The 13,106-nt window shown below is 38.4% G+C and overlaps 1 long non-coding RNA gene across 1 annotated transcript; it reads right to left on the bottom strand.

The window, feature by feature from the left end:
- Positions 1-2,991: 2,991 nt before the first annotated feature.
- LOC134654053 (uncharacterized) lies at positions 2,992-10,857 on the bottom strand. The gene is made up of 3 exons (XR_010097302.1): positions 10,775-10,857; positions 3,216-3,225; positions 2,992-3,025 (listed from the first exon to the last, which is right to left on the bottom strand). It is a non-coding gene; the product is annotated as an uncharacterized LOC134654053 (long non-coding RNA).
- Between the last annotated feature and the right edge of the window lie 2,249 nt (positions 10,858-13,106).

Here is a 13,106-nt window from a genome sequence, read left to right as displayed (position 1 = left end):
ATATGTGACTCACGAGTGACTAAAAACTCGCGCGATATGTTTCGGAGACAAGCGAGTCAAGTGAGTATGCATGATGTGCTTCTTAGTTGCTAAGTCCATCTTTTGTGCCATATTTTATGCTTTTATGCAAAATACAGATACCATTTGATAATTTTAACCCTAAAATTATTCAATGTTGGTATGTCTCATATCAAACATGCTACATGCTCAATACAATGGACCAGTGTGGATTGTAGTATTTCTACAAATTAAGCACACACATTGGTTACACTTTTGGTATAAAAATACGAAATTGTGTGTCGTTTTGTAATACATATAATTATAGCAAAATTGGCCTTAGGTACTTGGTCGTTTTTAAATCTTACCCAGGAGTAAACTTGTAAAATTACGTAACATAAAAAACATGCAGCCAAGTTTTGTCACCAAGTTATTGAATATAATATCTCGCGTAAGAACGGTGGTAAGATTAATTATAAATATTCTGTAGATATCACCATATAAATGCATATTATACAGAAAGCTTTAATTATTATCTCATTGGTAAATAATAAAACATTGGCCAGCTACAAAGGAGCTGTTTATAATGAGAAACAACCCTGTGAAAGCTCACGTTATCAGACTAATTGGCAACCGAGTGTAAACAACGTCACTATCTCGGAACAAAAGGCACTTTGAGAGTTTGAGAAGGGCTGGACATACACCTAATGAGCATTAGAAAGTTTATGATTTAGCTATAAAGATAGACTATTGAGACTTAGTATATGGCTTCGATTTGTTACGATATCTAATAAAATAAGTTAAAATATGTAAATATTTAAATTCAGTGTCTGTAGGTAGTTCTTTTTCTTTGCGGTTGTTACATGTATTTGAATATTCTATGATAAGTATTTTGACCGAACTTTGGGTTTTATTTACAACAAATTAGCCTAACATGCATACAATCATTAGTTACGTGGCTAGGGTTCGATGCTAGAACAAAGTGTGAAAGTGTCACTCTAAACGTCTTATTATTATAATCAATTAGCGCAGTGTTAGTGTAAGGCCTGAGTGGACGCTCGAGCCGGGCTTACAGCGGGGCGGGGCGTGCGGCGTGCATGTTAAACAAATGCAAATGTATAGTAGCGGCCTTAGTGCACGCTGCTCAAATTACTTGTGAGCCCGACGCCACGCTGCACGCCCCGCCGAACGCTCCGCTTCGAGCGTCCACTCAGGCCTTACTTAGTGGTCTGACTCTTGCTCTTTTTGAAAACCGAGTTAATAATATGCTTATTAAATTAATTTCCTATATAGGTACCTGTGCCAATAATGTTCATGTTCTATGTTTATATCATAGTATAATCATAAGCTACTGCGCAAGTGCGCATGATGGATAGCAATGATCTATAAGGCATTGAAACTGGCTTAGGACTTTCAAACAGGCTTCGACAATGGCATTTCTCTAGTTTCCCTGCCGGTCCCTCGCTAGGAATTCCTTTATCTCTTAATCAAGGCCAGCATGATTTAGAGTCGCAGATTGCGTCAGGAACCTGTATCTACGTAAAACGAGGTTGGAAATTGCATTCGTATCTCTTTTACGCTGAGCGCTGAGCGGTGGGAAAAGGATGGAAGGGCGGTTTCGCTTTTCGAGATGCGTTATTCTATTTAAGCGAAGGAGAGGTCACGTCGGCGTTAGTGCGACCAAAATAACTAAAACTTCTACACTATAAAGTGAAAGCCGATTTTTTGTCAATTGCATAGAGTCCGTCTACGCGAAGTCTGGACGCGGACGCCAAGTGCTAGTTCGAGTACGGTCATATATTCTTTCTGCGAAGCCTGTGCAGGCGTGCTCTAAAAAAAAATGGCCACAAGTAGGTACCACAGCTTCGAAAGCACCTAATGAAGAACGCCACAAAGAACGGGCTTACAATAAAATTGCACTGAGGGCCTACCAAAATTTAAGCAGATAAAGAAATTTCGATTATCCTTTTTCGCCGTAGGGCCTCTGGTTTCCCTAAGCATTGTACTCGCTTTCGCTCGGCGAGTGACAAGAATATTAGCTTACCTGTGCGCCGGCGCCGCGCCGTCTGCGATGCTCATTAGTTTTCATTAAAAACGCTATAAAATCAGCCCCGCATGAGCTTGCGCAATCTCACGGTCGGCCGGAGCCGGTTTTGTTCTTGTTTCACTCCCTTCATGAATATTCCGATAGCTACTTAATTCTATTTATGGTATGACTATTTAAGGATATATATATAATTTGACTGGTCCGAATGGTGTATAGAAATTCATTGTATTGATTTTTTTAGAGCACATTTACTGTCCTGCCTCAAAAATATGCAGTAAAACCTCCCAACTATGGTCCACAAGTTCAAAAGGAAATTAAGTATCAATACCAATGTTCCTTTTGGTATACCTACTTCGAGTTTTTTTATCCATTTATCCTTTGCCATAGAACTACAAAAAATACAGTAAAAGACACACCTGAAGGAAAAAAATTGTTACAGTTAATTTTGGACCATATTTGGGAGCTTTAGACTGTAGTTGGGAGGTTTTACGGCATTAGATTACTTTGCCACTTTTATGGATAAAATGCAACTTCTTTATACCTTACTACATAACTAGTAGTTACTTATAGTCTCAATTGCTAATCGTCCGTAAGCAAATAAATTACCATAGATGTTACGTTAGTCACTCACTATTATGTAGTTATGGGCACTTAAGTAAGTTAAGTAGGTATGCAGTCTTGAATCATGTATTGAATAATATTGGATGTTTGTTCCTATATCACGCAAACACAGCTGATGTGGGTGGATGTCCATTTAAAGTCGGCACACAGTTTTTAAGCTGAAAAGAACTAACGACATTTTTTTTATCTCGGAACTAACCCCCTAAGCAGCGAAACAGTCTCCTGGCAGTTTTGGGGTCCCAATACCATGCTATGGACACGTTGTCAGACGGGAGCTGGACAACCTTGAAAAGCGCATGATGGTTGACATGATGGATGGAGGACGGGGTAGTGGACATCCACCAACCCGCTGGGTGGACACTGTAAGTGTAAGGCCTGAGTGGACGATCGAAGCGAAGCGTTCGGCGGGGCGTGCAGCGTGGCGTCGGGCTCACAAGTAATTTGAGCAGCGTGCACTAAGGCCGCTCCTATACGTTGGCATTTGTTTAACATGCACGCCCCGCCCCGCTGGACGCCCATCTCGAGCGTCCACTCAGGCCAGGCCTTACACTAAAGAAGGCCTGCCAGGGATCTACACAGGAGGATCTACTTATGAGGAAGGCGGGAAATCGTGCAGAATGGAGAGCCTTGGTGCACGTTATTATAACGACCTCATGTGGTCGCGACCCTCAGTTATGAGGATTCGAGGAAGAAGAAGAATAACATATATGCCCATTACCATACTAAACTATCGGCTCTGAATTATCTCTTGAACCGTTTGACATAAGGCATAGAGGTAGGTTAGACTATTCAATTTAAATACACTATTGGCTTGTATGTCGTACCTAATAAATAGACTTTGTAATTGAAAGAGGAAATGACGTGGTGTAAATAACATGTTGACACCTCGACCATGAGCAAACAAAAAATCTTGATAACGTCACATTAAAACGAATAATTAATAAAACATAGATAACCCATCTGAAAAGTCCACGCCCCAATCAGTTACTAAATATAAACAGTCAAGTACGACGAGTTCGTTGCCCCGCGGGAGAGATATGTAAAGCAAAATAACTGGCAATTCGATTCTAGTAGTGTTGTACCTACAAAATACACATGGTAACTACCCGTATCCATTCCACTCATATACCTATACCTAGTGGTAAGTATTCTGAATAAGCTGAACTGTAGAAATATTTTCTATAAGGCAGACAAAAAAAGATAGCGGGATGACCTTGACTCTTTTTGCAGCGACTGGCGGGAACATACAACAAACCGTGATGAGTGGCGGAAGAAAGAGGAGGCCTTTGCCCATGCAGCAGTGGAACACGAAATAGGCTATAAAAAAATATTTTTTTGCAGTAAAATAAGCAACTGTCATAAAAAATGGGTTCAAAAATGTGGATTGAATTCAAGTGGATTTGATAAATTTATTATAGGTATTAGTTATTTCAACAGCGTGACAATTTACTCAATTTAGGTTACTTTTCAAGTAAAACGTATTTTTTTTACTACGCCGCAGTTCACAGTTTGTATTAACTTTGTATTAGTACTACCAGTTTAATTTTTAACAAGCAGAAACGTCTGTGAATGCTATTAAGCTTAGAATAAATTTAAAAGTGAAAAAATTACTGTCTTGGGTGAGACTTGAACACACGGCCTCTGGATCGATACTCCAGCGCTCTGCCATCTGAGCCACCAAGACCTCATCCATAGCCAGCAAATCTTTCCACACTATACCAGTCTTTACGCTTCAAAAGTCCCCGCCTCCAGTCAGATCCTAATTGGTTATCATTAATGAAGACGCCGACGATATTATTGTATGAACTATCTACCTATTATTGCATTCCACTGATGCCCTAATTTGTTCCATCGTCAACTATTCATAAACCTTATTGTAAGGACATAAGGTCCATTGATGGTCAGTGAAGTGCTGTTAGTTCCTAATGATGTGCAATGCTGCTGGGAAAAGTAAATAGATGAAATTAATGATTTAGGTGATATAGTGCGGCGCCTGTGATCTTATATAATAAAGACTGGGTTTGCTAGGTTTTTTTTTGTATGATATATAGGTGGTAACCAGGACTAGACCACCAGAGGGCGTTTAAGTTTGAAGTACGCTCTTTGTTGTGTGTTGTGAGTTGTGGTTTTTCCTATCTCATTTTGACGATTTTTTAGCCGTAAATATTAGGCTAAAAAATCTATATCTACATACAACTACAAAAATACATACCTACTTATAGTATTGTTTTGAAAGAAACTAAGAAGGAAAATATTTAGTAACCTCCTGAGGAAGGAAGGAAAGACGAATATTCTAAGTCATTCATCCCTGACGTTTTTCTGTGGTCAACAAGCCTAGTAATCTCATTTGGATACGAATATACTTACACATCGAGACCTCAAAGACCTTTTTTTATGTCAAGACGGTGGCAAACAAGTCTACGATATTCTGATGGGGTAGGACCTGGGGGACGATTTTTGAAATTCGATCGCTCGATTTTGTCACTCGAAAATCGGTGGAAAACGGCGATTATGCTGATTTTTGAAATACGAGCGATAGAAATTGGCAATCTAGTGGTATTGACCACTCGTTTTCAATTCTATCAGTAGAATTTACATGCCTAGTAGTGGAGATATTACTGAACGAAATACGCGAAATCGCGCAGTCGAATTTCAAAAATCGGCCCCCTGTTATTTATTTAATCTATGGCAAAAATATAAAAACGAAAATACATCAGTTATATGTCACAAATTCATTTTCATTGAGATGGACTTGTTGAATCCTATGACTAATAATAACTATAAATACGTAAGCATATAAATAAATAAATAAATAAATATTGGGGGACATCTTACACAGATCAACCTAGCCCCAAACTAAGCAAAGCTTGTACTATGGGTACTAGGCGACGATATACATACTTATATAGATAAATACATACTTATATACATAGAAAACATCCATGACTCCGGAACAAATATTAGTGTTTATCACACAAATAAATGCCCTTACCGGGATTCGAACCCAGGACCATCGGCTTAGCAGGCAGGGTCACTACCCACTAGGCCAGACCGGTATGTCATATGTGTTTAATCTGACACAAGGCAGCAGTAAAGCGGTCATTCACCCTTAAGGGCGAGATGATAGCGTGATTAATTTGGTTTTCACACCACCTATTCGGAAAACAGCTTTTTCTTCTGCTAGGAAGGATCAAAGTGCCACTTTTCCTCCCTGCTAGGAGGGATCAAAGTAACACTTTTCTGTTCTAGCACACTATTTTTACATTTTTTGCATATTATTTTTTTAGCTTAAATAATCTGTTTAAGCATGCTTAAACAGTCAGATTGTGTCAACACTAAGATTTTTTTATTTTCCTTATAGTTGATGTGAAAAGCAGTATGTGTAACACGGTATCAAAATTATTTCGTCTTGGGCGTTAACACTTGAATCCCTTATTACGCTCAGGATTCTACTTTAGAATCCATCGCTTCATTCAGTATTCAATGTACGCCCTTGACGGAAATATATCATTTTGATTGATTGTAACACAAACTACCTACTATTATTCGATATATCCATATCGGTTATAATGTACATTATACAACTTATCATCACGTATGTAGTACGTTAGTTGATCGTAAGTACGACTACTTACCACATGTATGGATACTTTTTACCAGATTCGAAAAAGATAAAGTAAGTAGTATGTATTTACCATTTTGGTAGATTATTTCAGTTCTGCCAAAATGTTAAATCATTCTACTTACAGTCCCTAACAAGTAATCGATGATGCTCTGTTGGAATTGTAATATTTTTACAAAGCCGTTAATTTCGCCAAGACCACATATTAAATATGTAGGAAAGTTTCTCTTAAGCCTTTCTCAACCTTTCCTTTTTATGATTTAACTTTATCTCTCAAAGTAGGTACTTATATAAACATTATATCTTACTTTTTATTGAGTATAATTACAAAATATAAACGAGTATCAAACGAGCACTTAATTTCTGCAAATGGTCCTTAACTAAGTTTTACTTTAGGTAAATACTTATATTAAAAGTTGGCTTTCTCCTCGGAAAGTAAAAATTAAGGCACAAATCTCCTTATTAATAAAGTAAACGTCCCCAATAATCATCATCCCTCAACTGTCATCACTATTGACAGTAACTTGAATTTAATGATGACCACTGATGATGACATGTAGGTACTGGGACAGATAAGAGGAAGAAAAAAATATATAATTAAAATTCTATGTATGATTTTGTCGCATCAAATTTCACGTTCCAAGGAATAGAGAAGAAGGGGAAAAAATCGTGAAAGAAAAATGGAGATTCTAGAGTACAAGTGTTGCGGGCGATAGTGGATATGGTACAGGCACGTAAGGGCCCGGCCACATGTCAGCGGTGCGGCGCCGCCGCCGCCGCGCGGCGCGGCACCGCAGAAATCTGCGGCACCGCAAACCGCTCTGCGGCGACGCCCGCCGCAACGCAAAATTTTGCGGTGCCGCGCTGCGGCGCCGCAAAGCGGTGCGCGGCGCCGCGCGCGGTGCCGCAAAGCGGTGAGTTTCGCCGCGCGCGGTGCCGCCAAGCGGCGTGCGGCGCCGCGTGCGATGCCACGCTGCATAGTAAAGAATAAAATTCGACTACCAGTTGTTTAATCAGACATGGATCCCTTCACACGTGTTCTGCTCTTGCTGTTGTTACAGCGATAGCGGTTCGCCAAAAAACGCTGCAAATGGTGTTAAAGGTATGAAAATCGGTACGATTGATCTTTAGGACATTTGAAACAATTTGACCCGAAGCACCAGCAAATAAAAAAAAAACCAGAGGAGTTATGACGTCATCTTTTTTTTTTATGAAATTTAAAAAAAAATTGTTTAGAAACCTATCGTGTGTAGTATTAAACGAAAGGGCTTTCTGAGCTGATTCCAAAAATATATCACGTCATTACATTTGAGTCATTTTTTTAAATTATAATAAAAATATTTTTCAAAACGTACCAAGTTTGTGTTTCTCCAGATACAATACCGTAAATTTTTTTTTGTTAAATATACCTCAAATTATACCTAATATCCTCATATCCATATCTATTTATTATGTATATTCATTGTATTTGTTTATAGCCTGACCAGTAATATATGATAATTGTCAAGAGGGCGCTGTTATTCTCATGTATAGGATGACAATTCAGTGTAGTATGAAAAAAATAATTCCAGTGAAATTCCGCAACATGGCGCACCCTCAATAGATCCTGGTTCACCTATAGTTGTGTATAAGTAGGTACCTACTTTGTTTTGTAATTATAACATGATATTGCACCGCCTACAAGTTATCTGATTTGCCCGAAGGTTGACTGGTAGAGAATGCATTTTAGCATTAAGTTCGCCTTTTGTACGTTTGTATTTTCATTTGTGCAATAAAGATTAAATAAATAAATAAATATCTAATTCTAATAAAGCAATTTTGAAAATATTTACATTTAGTATATTTGTTTTAATTTTTTCTACTCCCGTACCTTTATTTGTCATTTAAAAGGTCGTACACACACCTTTAAACCCCTATGTTATAGTTGTCAAGACAAGTCTTAAGTCTATTCCCCAAAAAAGTATTTGTGCATACACGCAGTATCTTTTTGGTACTTTTACGATACTTCGTGTAATCACCACTTAAAAAATATTGTATGAAATACATTGTTGCCAACCTAATTTTAATTGTCATCGCTGACAGATGAGTACTAAGTGCATTGCTGCTAATTTACAAAATATTCATTAGGTTCTATAGTAGAAACAATAAAATTCCTTCAGAAGTCAGAACGCGCATGTGACACCCGTAATATAGCAAGATCCATAGACTACGAACACCGCTTAGCGTTGCTTGTTAGTCTCCACAGGCTACTGTGGCCAAAATCGAGAAAAAAAACTATCCAAAATTGTAATTTAATTAAGAGCAAGTACCAGGGCCTCATGAGTTACTAGCTAGAAGGTGTCGCTGACCATACGGCCGTGGGGCGCGGGGCGCGGTGGCTGGGTCGCGTAGCTGTATACTTTTGGTTTGTTTACCTACATATATGTCCTATATGATTCCACTTGTTTAAAGTATTATTTTTTTGAATGAAAAATATTTGTTAAATTTACAATTTTTTTCAAAGTAAGTGCTTGGTCGTAGAAAAAGTATTGTATGCAACGTTGTTTAACTGAGTCAAAAAATACTCGTGGCGTCTTTATTAACAATTTTCGGCTTCGCCTCAAATTGTTACTCACGCCACTCGCCTTTTTTGACCCCTCTTAAACAACGGTTGCATAAAATACTATTTCAATTTTACAAAGTGTAATAATACCCCTGCCGAATTACTCATAATGTCATTCGGGTAAAATAAGAGTATTGAAACTTGGTTTACATGTTCCTTTGGTAATATCTAAGCTTTAAGTAAGAAAAAGTTCTCATGAGTGGGGGGTGGAAAACTCGGGGCAAGGGGGGGGGGGTTAAAGGTGAGTTTTTTCAGTTAATTCTTACATAGATAATTTTTACTACGACTTATAGATTCCGAGATATAAGCGACTTTCTGGAAAAACTATGCTTTCTATTTAAATATTTAATTGAGAGATTCATAGATCACACTTTGTAAAATTGAAAAATTAAAAAAAAAAACTTCATGTAATTATTTTCAAAATTGCTTTCTTATGGTTAGATATGAGGATATTAGGTATAATTTGAGGTATATTTTACAAAAAACAAAATTGAACGGTATTGTATCTGGAGAAGCCCAAACTTGGTATGTTTTGAAAATTATTTTTATTATAATTAAAAAAAATGACTGAAATTTAATGATATGATATTTTTGGAATCTGCTCAGAAAGCACTTTCGTTTAATACCACACACGATAGGTTTCAAGACAGTTTTTTTTTAATTCCATACAAAAAAAAGATAACTCATCTCGTTTTTTTTTATTTAATGGTGCTTCGGGTCAAATTGTTTCAAATGTCCTAAATATCAATCGTACCGATTTTCATACCTTTAACATCATTTGCAGCATTTTACTGAATTTCTCGGTGTACTGCCAGCGCTATTAAGAAGGCGCAGAAATAAAAAACAATTGAAAAGAAAATTTTGGGTGAACCCATATCTTCGTATAATGAATGAAGATGCAAATCATTTCAAAAGAAAATACCGGCGCGGCACCGCAGAAATCTGCGGCGCCGCACGCCGCTCGGCGGCACCGCGCGCGGCGAAACTCACCGCTTTGCGGCACCGCGCGCGGCGCTGCGTACCGCTTTGCGGCGCCGCAGCGCTGACATGTGGCCGGGCCTTAAGTACAGGATCACGTGAAAGGTCTCGGTATAAGCCAGATGAAGATTTAGTTTCGTTGCCTACTAGGTACTGTAGTAAGTAGTCAACGGTCATCAGTCATGAAATTCATTGGATTAATATAATTGTACAATTATATTAATGAAAGTATCTTAGAGTAATTTATTACATTAAAATCATTTTCAAAATAAAATGGGGACGGAGGAGCGTATGGGGTTTTATAACAAGTTCTAAGTCGCGGACAAAACCTAGTAAAGATATAAAACAGCAGTATTACAATAAAACGTTGTATTCAACGTGAGTAATCACATAATCATACGATAGACATGTTACATAGATGCACTCGTAAGACATCGTTCGTGTTATGCATAGTGCAACCCAGGAATGTGGAGCAAATGCGAATAATGTGCAAATAAGCTAAGACTAACAATCGTGAGAATGTAAATAAGTTTATACATATTAGCATGTAGGATTAGATTGATATATAAATGATAATTTTTAGGTGAGACACCTATAACTGGTGAACATTATGTGAAAACCTTTAACCATAGTAACGACTACAGCTGGCATTCTTCATAAACCTTTGTCAATAACAATCGTAAAAACTCAAACTATCTCTTTACCAAATTTCATCTAAATCTGTTCAGCGGTTTTAAGCGTGATGAGGTAACTGACAAACAGAGAGAGAAAATTACTTTCTCATTTATAATTTTGCAGTAGGGATTTGAAAAGCATATTATGGTTGGCAAGGTGGATGAAGGACGGGGTAGTGGACATCCACCAACCGCTATCCGCGAATCCGCTGGGTGGACACTGTAAAGAAGACCTGCCAGGGATCTACACAGGCGCCTATTATTAGGAAGGCGGAAAATCGTGCAGTATGGAGAGCTTTGGTGCACAAAATAACGACCTCATGTTGGTCGCGACCCTCAGTCATGAGGAATCGAGGAAGAAGAGTAGGGATTTACCGATATGGATCCAGATTTGGTATGGAGCAACCTCGTTGTGTATACATATATACATAAGTAATATATAGATAATGTAGTAGGCAATTAAAAAAGCACGTTCTCAATATGCGAAGAGCCATAACCGTGCACACTAACACCTATAGAGGTAATCTCATCATAAACTCACGAACAAGTCTATCCATGCCTTTATTACCCGAATGCCTATTCAATTACGTAAATAGCCAGTTTATTGCTAAGTTTAATTCAAGTTCTTGCATAAAATCGGTGTAAATCTCCATCGCCTTTATGAAGTGGGTTCAAGCGAGTCAAACCTGTCTGTATTTGATCATTTCAATGGTGTTATAACCAGTGATCGTTAATTTTACAGCAATTTTGGTGCGGCATTGTTGGTTAAAAGCATCTGTATGCCCTACTCTAGGTGGAATAGATAATTAGGGCTAATAACAGTAATATTAACCTTATCCAATCCTCTCCCTAAAAAAAATTGAAGAAAATCCTTTATTTTTACTATGCTGCACCAAAATTGTAGGAAAATTAACGATCACTGGTTATAACACATTATGTAGTACGTAAGCTTGAGTAAATAAAGATGTATTCAGCTGCGTGAATTTGTGTTTGTAGAAAGTATGCAAATACATTTATGTTGTGAAATATATTACACCGCTATACTGCTGGAACCGAAGTAAATTTAGCTACTTATCAATAATAATGTGAGCCTATATGCGTCCCACTGCTGGGCACAGGCCTCCTCTCATGCGCGAGAGGGCTTGGGCTATATAGTCCCCACGCTAGCCCAATGCGGATTGATACTTATCAATAATTCGAGTATAATTTTACGAGACATTATAATCGTAATATTTGAACTAGCGAATGTCGTTACTTTCACTCATGATTATTTACAGAAAAAGTAATTGTATTTTTTTATAAGTGCCGTTTTAAAGGAATTTCTTTCTGTATGTGTTCTTTACGCTTAATTGAATATTGTTTATCTGATAAAAATGGGAAACCTAAATCTAAAACATTTCAGTATTTAAATATGCTTCTCAGGTCAACGCTTCCTAGTAATAGTGTTTCACACATGTGTGATCTATATTTATACAAAACCACTAGGGAAGTTGCAGCAATCCTTTAAGTACACATACTAGTCCTAATCATAAATATGAGAAACCTAAATCTTAAACATTTCAGTATTTTACGAGTATGCTTCTCAAGACAATGCTTCCTAGTAGGAGTGTTTCACACATGTATGATTTATATCAGGGATGTTGCGAATATCCGCATCCGCATCCGCAACCGCGGAACTTCCGCATTATTTTCAACATCCGCATCTGCATCCGCATCCGCATAAAATCGATGCGGATTTAATGCGGATGCGGATGTGGATGTGGATGTGTGTGGTCGGTACAGGAACGTCTTAGCATCGGCGTAAGTGCTAGACTGCTAGGTAATTTAGTCATTAGCCAAAAAACCTATTAGAAATTAGCAGTCAAACGTGAGTGGGACTTAATGTACGGAACCCTTGGAACGCGAGTCCGACTCGCACTCAGTGGCGTAGCTAGAGGATATGGCGCCCGGGGCAGGCACCAAATTTGCGCCCCCCCCCCCCCCCAAACGAAATGAACTAACGAAAGGGTTACTTTTTACTTATTAAAGATTACTTTTGATTTAGACAAATAAGTGTTTTTTTAGTCCATCAGTGGCTAACAAGCTTACGACTCACCTGATGGTAAGCGGTCACCGCATCATATGGACGTCTACACTCCAGGGGCGTTACATGCACGTTGCCGACCATTTTAAAACTTATACACTTCTTTTTTGGAGATCTCCTTAGACTTGAAGATTCAATATCGCTTGTAAGTTTGGTATCGTAGACTATTCATAGTGCGCCTTTGGACTGATTTGAATGGACCAAGGTGGCATCTAGGTGCTCCTGCCCAAAGGTGACAGCAGTACTCATTATATGGGATCTGTCCATGGTCGTACGCAGCATTTTTTAAGGGGTGGGGCAGAAGTAGGGGAGGCTGGGGACGTTGTAATAGGGTACGGTTGAAACAGAGATTCTTAGCTTATGGTCAGAGACCAGGGTGGGACAACTGCCCCACCTTGCCCCACCGTGAGTACGCCTATGGATCTGTCTGCCCCAGAGTAAAGTATCGCCTCCCTTTATTGAGCACACCGAGTTTTTTGGAT

This window comes from Cydia amplana, chromosome 14 (genome assembly GCF_948474715.1).
Source record: "Cydia amplana chromosome 14, ilCydAmpl1.1, whole genome shotgun sequence".
NCBI classification, from domain to species: domain Eukaryota; kingdom Metazoa; phylum Arthropoda; class Insecta; order Lepidoptera; family Tortricidae; genus Cydia; species Cydia amplana.
The sequence above is the reverse complement of the archived record's forward strand: the minus strand, read 5'-3'. Positions and strand labels throughout refer to the sequence as shown.